Here is a 15,923-nt window from a genome sequence, read left to right as displayed (position 1 = left end):
GCAAAGGATGATGGTTACAAATACCTAGGCATATTGGAATCAGATGACATCTTGAATGGAAAAGTCAGAGTCAACACAAAACAAATACATCAGGAGAGTCCGCAAAATACTAAAATCAAAGCTGAATGCTAGAAATATAATTTCCATTTAATACATGGGCAGTCCCAGTGATACACTACCCAGCTGGAATTATCAACTGGACTTTGGCTGAATTGGAACACCTAGACCGGAAAATGTGTAAACTTGAACATGCACCACGCTCTACATCCACAAAGTGACACTGACAAGTTGTACCTGCAAAACACATCAAGAAATTGCAGCTTACTGCAATAACTCCAGCAAAGCTACAAAAAACTGCACTACTCGGAACATCTTACATTTTAAGGAGATACCTAGGATGCTGATACCTAGGATGCTGGCAGCAACCCATGTCAACCATTAGTGCCAGTCAATTTGTGTGTTCAGTTGACTGAGTTTCATGTTTTCTGAATAAAAGTTTTATAATAATAACAATAACAATAATAATAAAGTTGAAAGGGACCTTGGAGGCTTAGACTTACATCTGCTGCCCCCTAGTGGTGAGAGATCTATGGGGTATGCTCTACCCTGGGTGTGTGCTCCAGACCACCCCCGGGATCAGAGCTGCGACCGTCGTGAGAGGATGGTGGTTAGCCTGTTCTGGGGGTTCACCCAGCTTGAGTGGCAGTGGAGCTGGGTGGATGGTCTGGGCACCCCCTTACCCTGTCTTAGATCCTCCTGATTAATTAATTATGGGACTGCCTTCTCCTGGACTTGCTCGGACAATTATGCCTCACCTTTGTTACACCAGCATGGACTTGTTCGCCCTCAGGGGTGCCCCCCCTTCCTGGGTGCGACCCGCCTTTCTTTCCACTTCATCTTGATGAAGGGCCCGATTGTTGGGACCCTGAGAGATGGTTGGGCAGGGGCAGGGGCCTCTGGTACAAATTTAATAAGAGGCCCCTGGTTAGTTTTTTAGTCAAATTTTTTGTGGGGTTAGGGAGGGGGGTGGGAATCTTTCGTGGTTGTTTGGAAATGGGGGGTAGTCCATCAACAGTTGTTCATGCCAGGTCCGGGATTGATTGCGTGGGGGGGAGCGGGGGTTGGTTGCCTCCGGGGCTCTGGAGCGGGTCGTGGGATTACCTATTCCCACGTTAGGGAATGGCAGCAGGTGTACAAACAGAGGGCCATATCGACATCCGGGAGGGCATCTCCGCTATTTACAAGCGGTGAGGCGCTCCGACCCGCTGCTTTCGCCCCGAGGTCCCAGGAGCGAGGATGTGCAGCCACCTGAGCTCCGGCTGGTGTACTTGAACACCAGGTCAGTTGTTAATAAGGCTCCTCTGGTCCGGGATCTGGTTGAGGGTGAGCATGCAGACCTGGCTTGCATCACAGAGACTTGGTTGGGCCCAGAGGGTGGTATCCCTCTGATTGATCTTTGCCCACCAGGTGCTACACCGGCCTCGGGCTCAGGGTAGGGGCGGGGGAGTGGCGGTAGTTATGAGGGAGACCTTGTGTCCATGAGAGGCCACCGTTCTCCAGATAGTCGGATGTGAGTCTCTCCTCCTGAGATGTGGTCCTAGGGCGCAGTTGGGCTTGCTGCGGGTGTACCTTTCACCTAGTCGCGCAGCAGCAGCCCTGCTTGAGCTTCTCGATATCCTCTCGGGGTTGGTGATTGAGTTCCCCAAACTTATAGTTTTGGGTGACTTCAATCTACCATCCCTGGGAGGATCATCTGAGTTAGCTCGGGAGTTCATGGCTTCCATGACGGCCATGGACCTGACGCAAGTAATTCATGGACCGACTCATGTGGGAGGCCACACCCTTGACTTGGTTTTTCTATCTGGACGGTGGTTAGATGATCTTGGTGGGGGCTCCCCAATTGTTTTTTTTTTTTTAATTGAAAAGTTTTAAAATACAATTTTCCTTTGAAAAACCCCCCTTCCCCCTCCCTCCTCCCCTCCCTACCTCCCCCCTATCTCCCCCCCTCCCCCTCTCCCTCCTCCCTCCCCTGCCTCCCACCCCTCTACTTCCCCTCCTCCCCCCCTCCCCCCCCCCCGACTTCCCAGAGCAAAATACAAGGTATATATCTAAAAAGCAATCATAAACAATCATATACTAACAATTATAAACTCTAAAATCCATCACTCTCTAGCTTATATAGAGTAAACCAATCCTTAACAATACTAAATATGTATAAAGAACTAAAATAAAAGAAAACTAGCATCATTCCCATCTATGTTCTTCCACAATTCACTATTACCTAAACATATTCTCACTTACACATCACAAGCACCTATCCCTATTAACCTCTCTAGCCAAAATAGGCTATAATAGATAGTTCTTACACAAATTAACCCGCATTAACCCACAAAACTTTCTTCCTCTTCCTCTGTAGTAAATTGTCCATTAATTCCAAATTGAACATTCTGTTACCATACATATCATCCCAAAACTCTTAAAAACACAACTACCACTTGACTATAAGTATATTGTGGAAGTTCCATAGATTTCTACTGGTCTTATTTTTTAATCTTTTTTGAGCGTTTTAAGGCAGCACGCGTCACCCTCTGTTCTCTAGGATCATCCAAAAGAGTTGCAGCTTGATCTCCTCCTGTACCCTTCTCGTCTATCTGTCCATCTTCATCCTCTTGATGTTCTCCTTCTCCAGATCCCTCTGCAGCTTCCAGAAGTGTTGATGGGGTTGCTTTTAAAACATTGTTGTAAAAATCATGCGCTTGCTTCACAGTACCCAAACAGTACCTTTTGCCATCATACATGAAGCTCAACCCAGCTGGGATCTCCCATCTGAACCTTATATCTCTTTGCTTGAGCTCTTGCACAAGAAATATAAAGTCCTTCCTTCTCTTTAAAATCTTTGGAGGAATTTCTTTTAGAACCAAAACTTCTTGACCAGCAATCACAACTTTAGTATCATAGGCAGCTTGTATAACTTCATCTCTAATTTCCCTTTTTACAAAATAAACCACCACATCTCTAGGCAACTTTCTCTGCTTAGCAATCCACGAATTCACACGAAACACTTTGTCCATGCCTTGTTTTATTTCAGATGCTGGATGGTTCAATACCCCCTCAAAAGCCTCAGAAACCAGCTGCTTTAAATCTTCCTTAATATTCTCTTTTAGGCCTCTAATTCTAACAGCAAACTGCATCTGGTAAAATTGAGCCAAACTCTGTTCGCTATCCATTTTGTCTTTTAAATCTTCAATTTCCAATACTTTTGCTTCTAATATAGCATTCTTTTGAGTCAAGTCTTCCACTTGATCATCCAGCACCTCCACACATTTAGCTACTTTATGCACTGAGGACAAAATGTCTACCTTCATCTCTCTAAGTTTCTGCTCCATCCTTTCTTCCATTCTCTGCTCCAATTTCTCCAATTTCTCCTCCATCTGTGCAAATTTAACACCCATTGACTCCAAAATTAACTGGGTATGTTTTTCAAGATCCTTCGATGTCAATACATCAGGAGAATGCAACGCCTGCAGTAATGATTGTTGTTGCACCGGAGAATTTCCAGCACTCCGAAAAGTTCTAGGGGGAGGTTTAGCCGCCATCTTTTACTTACAATTGTGACGCACTTTCACTTTAAGTTTTAAGCATAGTCCATCAAGCTTGAGAGTAAAATAAAATAATCCTCTTCATCTCTCCACCTTTTCCTCTTGTACCGCTCTGCCTGCTCCTTTAAATCATAGTCCTTTCTTCAGGCAGGGATGGTTCGCAGACGCCTGGCTCTGCTCCAGGAAGTTCGGAGCAGAGACGACGGCCAGCTGGGAGCAACCCAGGCTTCGGGGGAGTTCGATCCTTCAGCCGCCCAAGCTCAAAGCTCAGGCGGCCTCGGAGAACTCTACCCCTACCTGGGGCCTCACCCCCTCCTCTTCTCCCGAGGAGGGGGCTTCAATTTCGCCCGAACAGCTGATCGGCGCTGTTTCGGGCGAAAAAACAAACAGCTGAGCCGCGGGCAGCCAGGGGAGGCTGTCTTCGGCGCCGCGCCGCCAGCGGAAGCCGGGGGCTCCCCAATTGTTATGCCCCTGTCATGGACCGATCATCATCTCCTGTGGCTGGTCTTCCATTTTGCCACTCCCCGCCGTGGGTGTGTGGAACCAACTAGATGGTTCCGCCCCAGGTGCTTAGTGGACCCTGAGAGGTTCCAGGCAGCGCTGGGGTCCCCACCTGCCCCCTTTGCTCACAACTCGGCGGATGCCTTAGTGGAAGCCTGGGAAAGGGCAGCCACGGAGGCACTTGACCGAGTTGTACCCTTGCGGCCCCTGACCTGGTGCAGATCCCAGCAAGCTCCATGGTTTTCCGTGGAGCTCCGGGAGATGAAGCGTCGGAGACGGGGCCTAGAGAGCTGTTGGAGGTCCAGCTGATCCGAATCCGACCGATTGCGACTAAGAACCTGTATTAGGTCTTATCTCGCAGTGATAAGGGTGGCGAGGTCTAATCACTTCGCTACCCTTATTGCATCCGCAGATAACCGCCCGGCCGCCCTGTTTAGGGTGACCCGCTCCCTCCTTAATCAGGAGGTGAGGGAGGAACCCTTGCAGGGTCGTGCCGAGGAGTTTAGTCAACATCTGTTGGACAAAATCGCTCGGATTCGGACCGGTTTGGACTCTGACTGGGCAGAGTCTGATGACCAGGACACGGGTGGTCTTGTCGATGTTATCTGGGAGGAGTTTGATCCTGTGACTCTGGAGGAAGTGGACAGGATTATGGGGAGGTTGAGCTCCACCACATGTTTATTGGACCCGTGCCCTTCCTGGCTGGTTTATGCGGCTCGGGAGGGGACACGAGGCTGGTTCCAGGCGGTTATATCTGCTTCTTTGAGTGAGGGTAGTTTTCCCGCCATCTTGAAGGAGGCGGTGGTGAGACCTCTCCTCAAGAAGCCTGCCTTGGACCCAACTATATTAAACAACTTCCGTCCGGTCTCCAACCTTCGCTTTCTTGCAAAGGTTGTTGAGAGTGTGGTGCCACATCAGCTCCCTCTGGTTCTGGATGAAGCGGATTATCTAGACCCGTACGAATCGGGTTTCAGACCCGGGTACAGCACGGAGACGGCATTGGTCGCTCTGGTGAATGATCTCTGGAGGGCCCGGGACAGGGGATATTCCTCTGTCCTAGTCCTATTAGACCTCTCAGCAGCTTTCGATACCATCGACCATGGTATCCTGCTGCGGCGTCTCAGGGGATTGGGAGTGGGAGGCACGGTTTTTCAGTGGTTCTCCTATCTCCTGGGACGTTCACAGTCGGTGTTGGCAGGGGGGCAGAGGTCGACCTCGAGGCCTCTCGCTTGTGGAGTTCCTCAGGGGTCGGTCCTCTCGCCTCTCCTGTTCAACATCTATATGAAACCACTGGGTGAGATCATTCGTGGTTTTGGAGTTGGGTATCATCAGTACGCTGATGATACCTCAGCTTTTTATTTCGACCCCAAACCACCCCAGTGATGCCCTCAACGTGATGTCCCATTGCCTGGAAGCGGTTCGGGTCTGGATGGGGAGGAACAGGCTTCAACTCAACCCTGACAAGACTGAGTGGCTGTGCGTACCGGCATCTCAGGATATTCAGAACATTCCATCTCTTTCTATGGGGGGTGAGCTATTACCCCCCGTAGATAGGGCTCGCGACTTGGGAGTCCTCCTAGATTCACAGCTTTCTTTGGAAGACCACATAATAACTCTGACTAGGGGGGCCTTCGCCCAGGTTCACCTGGTGCGCCAGTTGCGGCCCTATCTAGACTGGGATGCCCTGCGTATGGTCACTCATGCGCTCGTGACCTCTTGTCTAGACTACTGCAATGCTCTCTACATGGGGCTGCCCTTGAGGACCACTCAGAGGCTCCAACTGGTACAGAATGCAGCCGCGAGAGTTGTGTTGGGAGTCTCCCGATACTCCCATGTTACACCTCTGCTCCGTGAGCTGCATTGGCTCCCAGTTGTCTTCCGGGTGAGATTCAAGGTGCTGGTAATGGTTTTCAAGGCCCTACATGGCATGGGTCCGGAGTATCTTAGGGAGTACCTTAGGGATCACCTGCTGCCGGCGTCAACTTCCCTCCTCCCTGTGCGTTCCCACAGAGAGGGCCTCCTCAGGGTGCCACCGATCAGAGAATGTCGTCTGGTGGCCCCCAGGGGGAGGTCCTTCTCTTTGGGCGCCCTGGATTTATGGAATCGTTTGCCGGTTGAGCTCCGGATGGCGCCCGACCTTCGCTCCTTCCGACGCGATCTGAAGACTTATTTGTTCGAACAAGCCGGCCTGGCCTGATGGGGGATGGGTTTGGATTTTATTGTTGTTTTAAATGTATTTTAATCTATTGTTGTAACTTGGGCATCTCGTTTAATTCTCGTTTAATTCTTTTTTAATTTTTGTATTGTATTTTTAAATTATTATTATTATTATTATTATTATTATTATTATTATTATTATTATTATTATTATTATTATTATTATTATTATTATTATTATCCAACCTCCTGTTCAGGCAGGAAACCCTATACTATTTCAGACAAATGGCTGTCCAGTCTCTTCTTAAAAACTTCCAGTGTTGGAGCATTCACCCCTTCTGGAGGCAGGTTGTTCCACTGATTAATTGTTCTAACGGTCAGGAAGTTTCTCCTTAGTTCTAGGTTGCTTCTCTCTTTGATTAATTTCCATCTATTGCTTCTTGTCCTGCCCTCAAGCGCTTTGCAGAATAGCTTGACTCCCTTTTCTTCTTTGGGGCAACCCCTGAGATACTGGAAGACTGCTATTGTTGTATAGGTAGATTAGCAGGGGAGTGGTTTCCCACCGGCGGGAAATCCACAAGCCTGGGTTGGGTGTTGTTTCTTTGGCAGGAGATTCCCGGCCGGGGGTTGGCTAGTGTCCAGCGGCTGCTGGGCTTATATTGAGCCACCCGTACGGGGATCCCCAGTTGGCTCCATGTGTACTAATAAACATCACTGTTACAAATACCTCGCTGTACGCGTCGTCGATCCGGACAAAACAAGTGGCGACGAAGGTGGGATCGTATGGCGGAACAGCGAAGGAAGAGGCGGAAGCGAGCAACGCGCGAAGCGGGAATTTCAAATCGCCGTCAACCGAGAGCAACCGATCGCCGCAAACTAAACAGCGAGCATGGCACAAGTCAGATCCCTGAAGGAATTCAACCCAAACTTCCCCGAAGACTGGGAGGAGTACGTCGGGTTTATGCTCGTGAATGGCATAACGGACGACCGGAAAAAGGCGGCAGCACTCCTCACCATCAGCGGCACACCGGTTTACCGGGTCGCCGTGGGACTGTGTCAACCGTTGCCGGTGGCCAGCGTATCTTACGCCGATCTACTGGCCAAGCTGAAAGTTCACTTCATCCCCAAACGATCGGAACTGTACTGGAGACGGATATTCGAAAAAAGGAACCAGAAGCCGGGCGAATCGATTACCCAATTCATGGCCGCCGTGAGAGAAGCTGCCCTGTGCTGCAAGTATGATAATCTAGAGATCCGAATCTGCGATAGGGTGGTCCTGGGGCTGCGAGACGAACAGCTACAAATTAGAATAATTGCAGAGCCCACAGGAAACTTGCAGGAGGTTCTGGATGAGCTTCTCACGTATGAAAATACAGGGAGACGCAACCCCCCCCACAACAGCAATGGCGCCGCCGCAGAGATCAATCAGGAGTGCCACGTGGACGGTGGGGAGGAGGACTACACGTGGGAAGCCGACATCGACGAGATCACCCGGAGGGTCGGAAGAATGCCAGCAAGGACCAACCGCCCAGAGGGCACGGACCGATTCAGAAGGCAACAACCACCGCCGCAACAAAGACCTCAGAGGGAGAACTCAACCCGACCGAGAGACCCCGACGCTAGATGCGGCAGCTGCGGAGGCGGCCACCCCCGAACAACCTGCAGGTTCCGGAACGCTAAATGTAGGAACTGCGGAAAAACGGGTCATATTCAATCAATCTGCTGCAGCAGACCCCGCGACAACCAACTGCACGATATCGATGCATGGGCCCCAGGTAAGGTAACCCCCCGACATAGTGGCAGAGAGACCCCAGGCCAAAGGCACGACCCTCCAACCGCGGGAAGGGGTGGGGGTCAACCACCTACTGAGCCCTAAATTAAAAGTTGAAGTCCGGTTGCAGGGTATCCCCTGCAAGATGGAAGTGGACTCGGGGGCATCGGTATCAATTATTTCAGACAGTACCTTGGCAGACATCGAAGCTAGGAGCGGGCAGAAAATTCCTCTAAAACAAACACGAATCCACTTAGCCGACTTCCAAAGAGCACCCATAAACATCAGAGGGAAGGTCACCGTCACCGTCAGTTATAAGAGTTTTAAGGGCCCCTTAGACCTACTGGTCACCAAGGGCCAGAGAACCAGCCTAGTAGGCCTCAATTGGTTCAAGGCCCTCGGCATTAACACTGTACACCACCGAACCCTCAAATCTGTCTGTGATAATTTCGCAGACGTATTTGAGGGCTCATTAGGAAAATATAAAGGCCCCCCCATTAACTTTAATTTGGATCCAGAGGTTAAACCCATCAGGCTTAAGGCCCGGCGGGTACCCTTCGCACTTAAACAAAAAATCGAGGCCGAGCTAGAAAAGTTAGTAGGCCAGGGGGTGCTAGAACCTGTAGAAGGGGGCCCCTGGGAGACACCAATCGTCACTCCCCTTAAACCGAACAGGGATGTGAGGATTTGCGCCAATTATAAGGCTACTCTAAACTTAGCAATGAAAAAACATGCTTACCCGGTCCCAACAGTGAAGCAGGTCCTCGCGACGATCCAGGATGGCGCCATCTTTGCCAATCTCAACTTAGCGCAGGCGTATTTGCAACTCACTGTTTCTAAGGAAGCCGCCGAGGCTCAAACGATAGTTACCCACAAGGGGGCGTTTCGAGTCCACAGACTGCAATTTGGAATTGCTGCAGCGCCAGGCATCTTCCAAGAAGTGATGGAGAGGACATTAAAGGGCATACCTGGAGTATGCCCTTACTTTGATGATGTCCTGATTGCTGGAAAAACTGAAGAAATCCTTGCTGACAGGCTTGAAAAGGTACTGGGGAAATTTAGAGAGGCAGGACTTAAGTTAAAAAGGGAAAAGTGTTTTATTGGAGTAAAATCCACTGAATTCTTAGGATACAGGATAGATGCTCAGGGCATACATCCTACTGAGGGAAAAATAAAAGCAATTAAATTAGCACCAGAACCTAAAAACAAGGCAGAACTCCAAGCATTCTTAGGTCTCATAAATTTCTACCACTCATTCTTGCCACATAAAGCAGCTTTAGCTGAACCCCTACACAGGCTTTTGGATAAAAAGACCCCATGGCAGTGGCAGGAAAAACACAAACAGAGTTTCCAAACGCTGAAGGACATATTGTCCAGCAGATCCACAGTCACACATTTCATCGAGGGCAAACCAATTTACCTTGCCTGTGATGCATCACCTTACGGGGTGGGAGCAGTGATAAGCCACATGGATGACCAGGGGGTACAGAGGCCAATCGCATATTATTCCAGAACCCTAACCAAAGCAGAGAGGAATTATGCGCAAATTGACTGGGAAGCACTAGCCATAGTGGCTGGTGTAAAAATGTTCCACGACTATCTCTATGGCAGGAACTTCACAATACTGCTGTCAGTATAAACCCCTTTTAGGCCTGTTCACTACAGACAGACAGACACCCCAAATCATGTCTCCAAGGATGCTCAGATGGTCCATCTTTTTAGCAGCTTACACTTTCACCATCAAACACAGACCGGGGAAAGAGATGGGTCACGCGGATGCTCTTAGTAGACTGCCCCTATTAGATACAGGGCCAGACCCAGCGCCAGCGGGGCAAATCTTATCACTGCAAGAACTGCCAGAATGCCCACTGACAGCTCGGGACATTGCCAAAGCCACTAGCAAGGACCTTATACTCAGCAGGATAGCAGCATGGGTCCAAGGGGGGTGGCCTAATGAAAACCCTGACCCCAAATTCACACCATACTACAGAAGGAACGATGAAATGTCGTCGCATCACGGGTGCCTACTGTGGGGAAACAAGGTAGTTATACCAGAGGAACAAAGGAACACAGTCATCATGGAACTGCATGAGGGGCACCCAGGGATTGTGCGCATGAAAGCCCTAGCCAGAAGTCATTTATGGTGGCCGGGGCTGGACAAGGCAATTGAGGACAGAGTAGCTGGGTGTTACCAGTGCCAGAAGTCTAGGCCAGAACAGGCACACAATCCAGTACACAAGTGGGAGGTGGCTCGCAACCCTTGGTCCCGCATACACATAGATTTTGCGGGGCCATTCCAAGGCCAGATCTTCTTGGTTGTGGTAGACAGTTACTCCCGGTGGTTGGAGGTTGTGCCTGTAAAGACCATGACATCCGCCAAGACAATACAGGTCTTGCGGGGACTCTTTGCCACCCACGGGTTACCTGACGTACTGGTCTCTGACAATGGTCCACAATTCACATCTAATGAATTTCAGGATTTCCTCAAGGCCAACTGGATTAGGCACGCGACCTCAGCCCCCTTCCATCCCTCCTCCAACGGATTGGCCGAGAGGAACGTCAGGACTACCAAGGAAGCGTTAAAAAGAATCATCCAGGGTGATTGGCACCAGAGGCTGGCCCAGTTCTTGTTGGCTCAACACACAACACCATGCACTGCAATGGGGAAAAGTCCAGCTGAAATGAGGTGGGGGAGAAGATTGACAACTAAATTGGACAGACTCCACCCTGACCGGCTGCCCGTTGAAACAGAACAGGACAGTGCAACCAGGTCTTTGAACATTGGGGATTTAGTGTGGGCCAGGAACTATGGACTGGGGGAAAAGTGGACACAAGGGGTAGTCATTCACAAAGCAGGGCCACTATCCTACATCATACAGGGGGAAGGGGAACGGCTGATCAGGAGGCACATTGATCAGTTGAGGAAAAGGTCTCCTGAGTTCACGCAGGCGGCGACCAGCAGGGACTCCCTAACACACGACAACAACAATAGACTTGACCGGCGGGTCATCACACCATTGGGCGGGGGACCAGAAACACAACCAAGAGGGTCGGGACCATCACCTCAGGGGGACTCGGCTCCGCAGTCAACGGCCATCATCGTAGCGCAACAACCCGTAGGACCTCCACCAGCAGCGACACCCCAACAGACATCAAGGCCTGACGGGGAACTCAACAACAGAGCAGACAGTCCAACGGGGAGATACCCTGCCAGGGTCCATAAGCCACCTAATTACTTAAAAGATTATGTTAGATAATAACTCTTATCTGGGGGGAAGGGGTGTTGTATAGGTAGATTAGCAGGGGAGTGGTTTCCCACCGGCGGGAAATCCACGAGCCTGGGTTGAGTGTTGTTTCTTTGGCGGGAGATTCCCGGCTGGGGGTTGGCTAGCGTCGAGCGGCTGCTGGGCTTATATTGAGCCACCCGGACGGGGATCCCCAGTTGGCTCCACGTGTACTAATAAACATCACTGTTACAAATACCTCGCTGTACGCGTTGTCGATCCGGACATAACAGCTATCATGTCACCCCTCACCCTTCTCCTCATTAAACCAGACATGCTCAATTCCAGCAACTTCCAGTCCCCTCATCATCTTTGTTGCTCTTCTCTGTACTCTTTCTAGAGCAGGGGTGTCAAACTCAATTTCATTGAGGGCTGCATCAGCATTGCGGTTGCCCTCAAGGGGCCGGGTGGGCGTGGCCTACTGGGTGGGCGTGGCTAGAGTGCGTATGGCCTACTGGGTGGGCGTGGCCAGCTGTACATCGTTCGCATCAAGGGTGCCTATGGGGGCCTGAGCAGGAGTGGGACAGATCTGAGGGTCTCTGGCAGAAGGAGGGTCTCTGGGCAAGAGCCAAGGCAGTGGGGGCCGTTCCCTCACTGTTTCCAGGATGGCTTCGCGGGCCACATGAAACCACTTTGTGGGCTGGATCCGGCCCCTGGGCCTTGTGTTTGACATGTCTGTTCTAGAGTCTCAGCATCTTTTTTACATCGTGGTGACCAAAACTGTATGCAGTATTTCAAGCGTGGCCTTACCAAGGCCTTGTAAAGTGGTATTAGTACTTCACGCGATCTTGATTCTATCCCTCTGTTAATGCAGCCTAGCACTGTGTTGGCTTTTTTGGCAGCTGCAGCACACTGCTGGCTCATATCTAAGTAATAATAAAAAAATTAATAACAAGTTACGATAGTTCATGCTTGGATGGGACACCACAAGAAAATCCCATTCCAGGAGAAGGCCAAGGGAGCCATTTTTGGAATTCTGCCAAGAAAGCAACAAAATCTCTTTAGTTTCTACCTTTAGGAAGATGCTCTCCAGCCTTTCAAATAAATTAGGACACGCCTAATCTGCTCACACAAATGCTTTTTAAAGGTTTCTAAATAACGTTTGAACTTGCCTTCTACCATGTTTCCCCAAAACTAAGACCGGGTCTTATATATACTGTATATTTGGGGGAAACCAAAAGACCCATTAGGGCGGCTTTTCTGGGGAAATCTGCTCTCCTGTCCCATTGCGGCTGCCCGCCCACCCTATCCCACCGTCTGGTTGCCCACAGTTACAATGGGGCGGGGGCGGTAGGCTCTGCATCGTCCATGGGCTGGTGGTTTCAGCCACCCTCGCAGCTCTGCCTGCACAGCCACGAGACAGTTGGCAACTGGAGCCATGGCAGCGCAATCTTTGGAGCGCCCCTGCCACCAGCCCTCCTATAACTCTCCCACAGCTGTGTGGGCAGAGCCGCGAAGGCCCAGGGACGATGCAGAGAGCCTACCACTGGCCTCCATTGAAACCATAAAATACAGGCGGCGAACGGGCAGCAGGCAGCACAACACAGCACTGCAGGACCCAAGTGGCAGGCGGAGGAGAAGGCGGCCACTAGAATGGGCGAGGATGGAAGAAACCCCCTCCAGTGGTGGACGTGGCTGATCCACAGTGGCAGAGGCCTTTCACCTTCATTCCCCCTGGCTCCGAAACGGCAGAGGGGGACCGGGCATGGCGACTGAGCCTTCGCCACCCCTCTGCCGTAGCATGGCAGTCTGGCTTGGTAGGGGAGTGAAAGGGAAGAGGCAGGCGGGCAGCCGGGTCCTTGAACAGGCAAGAGGAGGTTGCTGAGCGGGCAGGGGCCTGGCTGCAGGTGCAGAGTGTGGGGCAGCTCCACCCCCCCACCTGCCTCGCCTCACCTCGTGGCGGTGGCGGTGGTGTGACGCGCGTTCTCCTGCCCCATTGCGACCACGGTGGGATGGAGTGGGCCCAAAATAAGCCCTAATTGGTCTTTTAGCCCCCCCAAAAACATAAGACCCAGTCTTATTTTCTGGGAAACATGGTACTATTTTGTTATTTATTACATTTTTATCCTGCATTTACTACTTTATAAATAACTCAAGTGGCAAACATACATAATGCTCCTTCCTCCTCCCATTGTCCCCACAGCAACAACCCTGTGAGGTGGGTTTGGGGGGCTGAGTAAGAGGCACTGGCCATAAATCTCCCAGGTAGCTTCCGTGCCTAAAACGGAACTAGAACTCACCATCTCCTGGCTTTTAGGCCAGCACCTTGACCATACACCAAATTGGCTCATCAAAGTACTACTTTGATGCCTTTCTATTCCCAATAGCTCACAGCTTATACAGGAAAAAGACTGCACAGGCCAGTAAAAAACGAAATCCGTTGTAATGAGACAACTCACAACCCCAAATGTTCCCTCCCAGACCCAGCCCAGGAGGTTCCAGCTTCACCTGGCAGCAGCAGCAGCCCTTCCAAGGACAAATGCAAGATGTCCACTAGAGGGCGGGAGAACCACACGCATGCCACTTTCTTGCCAGCCCTCTGAACAGAAGGGTGTTGAACTGTAAGTGAGGGGGGGAGGGGGCCAGTCTTCAAGACATTTAGAATCTGATTTTAAGCAAAAACTACTAGATAACCAATCATATAAGGAGGGAGGGGTAGGGGGAGAGAAGAAGAAGAAGAAGAAGAAGAAGAAGAAGAAGAAGAAGAAGAAGAAGAAGAAGAAGAAGAAGAAGAAGAAGAAGAAGAAGAAGAAGAAGAAGAAGAAGAAGAAGAAGAAGAAACAACACAGTGAAGTAGAGAGTGATGGAGAGGATGGAAAACCTGGATACAAAGTAGGAGATAATAAGAAACATACTCAAAGACCCATAAAGGATTCAAATGCCTATAGACAAAGTTTAGGGAACAAACAGGGTGAACTGAAGTATTACAACAAGAAGGCAGATATGATATAGTTGCCATTACTGAAACTTGGTGGGATGAAACTCATGACTGGAATGTACTCATGGAAGGATACAAACTATTCAAAAGAAACAGACCCAACAAAAGAGGAGGTGGAGTTGCATTATATATAAAAGATCACTACATCTCTACAGAAATACACAAAACCAAAGATGAAAACCTCCTAGAATCTATATGGGTCAATATAAAAGGGGGGAAATATTGCTATAAGTGTATACTACACCCAACCAATCAGAAGTACTAGATTAACTCTTTGCCAACCAGTTAAGAAATGTATGTAGGAAACATACCACAGTAGTAATGAGAGGCTTTAACTACCCTGATATCAACTGGGGGACAAACTCTGCAGCAAGTGGGAGATTGAGTGTCTTAAACTTCAAAAGAGCTGTTTTTAACAAACTCACAGAGAACCTAAGGAAAAAAATCAATGGATGAAAATTCTAAAGGAGAAAACACCGCAAGAAGCATGGGAAACTTTGAAAAATATTATCATAAAAGCCCAGTCCAGCACAATACCACTGAAAAAGAAAAATAAAAAATCCAAGAAGAAACCAGCATGGTTGCACATAGATCTCTCTGATAAACTGAAAGACAAAATGGAGAGTGGGACACATAACTAAGACAGAATATCAGCAGATAGCCTGAATCTGCAAAGATGAAGTCAGAAAAGCAAAGGCTCAGAGTGAACAAAGACTTGCAGCAAAAGTAAAAGATAATAATAAAAAAGTTTCTTTCAACATTTAAATAACAAGAAAAAAATCAAGGAAACAGTCGGTCCTCTTAAGAGAGAAGATGGCAAAGAAGTAACAGGCAGTATAGAGAACGCAGAGCTGCTTAATTCATTCTTTGCATCAGTCTTCACACAAAAAGAAACTATAACCCAACATATCAAAAACATAACAGTGAAAGATAGAGTAGAAAAAAATAAGAAAGAAAATACTTAAGAGAACACCTATTTGATCTTGATGAATATAAATCACCGGGACCTGACATTCTAGAGTTACGAAGGAGCTGGCAGATGTTATCTCAGAACCATTGTACCACATCTTAGAAAAATCCTGGAACACCTGGGAGTTACCTGAGGATTGGAAAAGAGCTGAAGTGGTTCCCATCATCAAAAAGCGGGGTGGGAACAGACCCAGGAAACTACAGACCAATCAGCCTGACATCAATACCTGGGAAGATACTGGAAAAGATAATAAAAAAAACAGATCTGCGAACATCCAGAAACAAAGTTATAATTAAAAGCCAGTGTGGATTTGTTAAAAATAAATCATGCCAAAACAATCTTATTTCATACTTTGACAAAGTGACTAAATTAGTAGACCAGCAAAATGCTGTGGACACAGTATACTTAGACTTCAGCAAGGCATTCAACAAAATAGACCACAACCTAGCTAGAAAAATGTGGGATAGACAGCATCACCACCACCAGATGGCTGACAAACCGTACTCAGCGAGTCATCCTTAATGGTACTGCATCTACATGGAGGGAAGTAAGCAGTGGGGCATCACAAGGCTCCGTCTAGAGGCCCAGTACTCTTCAATATCTTCATAAATGACTTAGGGGAGGGAATGGAAGGGGAACTCATCAAATTTGCAGATGACATAAGCTGGCAGGAATAGCCAACACTCCAGAAAACAAGCTCAGG

This window comes from Vipera ursinii (assembly GCF_947247035.1).
Source record: "Vipera ursinii genome assembly, chromosome: 15".
Classification (NCBI taxonomy): Eukaryota; Metazoa; Chordata; class Lepidosauria; order Squamata; family Viperidae; genus Vipera; species Vipera ursinii.
Note: the sequence above shows the minus strand (reverse complement) of the source record.